Source organism: Meleagris gallopavo, chromosome 29 (genome assembly GCF_000146605.3).
Source record: "Meleagris gallopavo isolate NT-WF06-2002-E0010 breed Aviagen turkey brand Nicholas breeding stock chromosome 29, Turkey_5.1, whole genome shotgun sequence".
Classification (NCBI taxonomy): Eukaryota; Metazoa; Chordata; class Aves; order Galliformes; family Phasianidae; genus Meleagris; species Meleagris gallopavo.
This window is the reverse complement of record NC_015039.2, coordinates 988,231-989,891: the sequence shown is the minus strand read 5'-3', so window position 1 is coordinate 989,891 and position 1,661 is coordinate 988,231.

Below are 1,661 nucleotides of genomic sequence, written 5' to 3'. Positions count from 1 at the left end.
GGAGGGAGGGTCTGTCCTTGGCATTTTTCTGAGTGTTGGAGGACTGAGTGGAAGAGCTCCAGAGGTTGCAGTGAACGAGGCTCAACACCTGCAGTGCTCCCAGGGTTCCAATATAAGGCTGGATCTGTTTGACATCTATGGGTGGGAGGAGAGGCTCTGGGGCTGCCTGGTCCTGCTCTCTGGTCACCAGTGGCACAGTGAGTGGGTGCACCACACAGCTGTGCCAGGGGAGGCTCAGATGGGGCCATAAGAGAAATGTCTTTATCGTCAGACACTGACACAGGGTTCCAGGGTGCCCACACCTCTGCGTTCAGGAGGCACTTGAAAAATGCCCTCAGTATCCCACTTTAACTGCTAGTAGCCAGGCAGGCAGACTTGCTGACCTTCCTTGGTCCCTTCCAGCAGAACTATTGACACATTTTCAATTGCTTTGCAGAGATAATGCTGCTGCAAAGTGCAGTGCCCCTGTGCCCAGGGTTGCAGTCATGCTCGCAGGGATGAGGTCTTGAGGCTGCTGCACGTGAGGCTCTGCCCTGGAGCAGAGAGAAGGCTTTGCTGTTAGGGTGATGGGTTTCCATTGGGAATGGGGATGTCAGCTCTGTTGAACCTCCAGGGTGTGTTTCCCATGGCAAAGCAGCAGCTGGAAAGTGCTCCAGATCTCACCAGATCCCATTAGGTTTCACCAGGTCCTCCAGATCCTTGGCTGCTCCGGATTCCACCAGGTCTCACCAAATCCTTCAGGTCCTTGGGTGCTCCAGGTTCCATCAGATCTCACCAGCTCTCACAAGACCCCACCAGGTCTCACCAGGTCCTTGCATGCTCCAGGTCCCACCAGGTCCCATCAGATAGCACCAAGTCCCATCAGGTCCATGGGTGCTCCAGGTCTCACCAGGTCCTCCAGGACCTTCAGGTCCTTGGGTGCTCCAGATCCCAGCAGGTTTCACCAGATCCCATAAGGTTTCACCAAATCCTTCAGGTCTTTGGGTACTCCAGGTGTCAGGTCCCATCAGGTTCCACCAAGTCCCATTAGCAACTTGGGTGTTCCAGTTCCCACCATCCCACCAAGTCCCACCAGATCCCACCAGGTCCCATCAGGTTCTTGGGTGCTCCAGATGCCACTAGGTCTCATCAAATCCTTTGGGTCTTCGGATGCTCCAGATCCCAGGGGCCATCAGGTCCCACCAAGTCCCATCATCTCCTTGGATGCTCCAGATCCCACAAGATTCCACCAGGTCTCACCAGATCCTCCAGGTCCTTGCGTGCTCCGGGTCCCACATGTCCTCCAGGTCCCACGGTGCTCCATGTCACTGGGTTTTCCAAGTCCCACAGCTCTCGACAGTAGGGTGCTGTGAGTCCCTTGGGGTGCCCAGCTCCGGGGATGCTGCGCACTGCGAGCTCCTGGTGACATCTAGTGGCACTGTGTGACGGACACACGGACATGCACACAAACGGGGGGACACAGGGACATGGCCCCCCCCGCCATCAGCCTTCACACCCGCCCTACCATCAGCCCTGCGGCTGCCAAAACATCCCCTGGTGCCGCTGATAGGGGTGCAAGTGATTAACAGGGGATAATTACGATAAACCCACGCATGTCCCTCTGCTCAAATGAAAAAAACAAGTTGTGAAGCTGCAGTGTCTTCTGTATGGGGCTGCGTGTG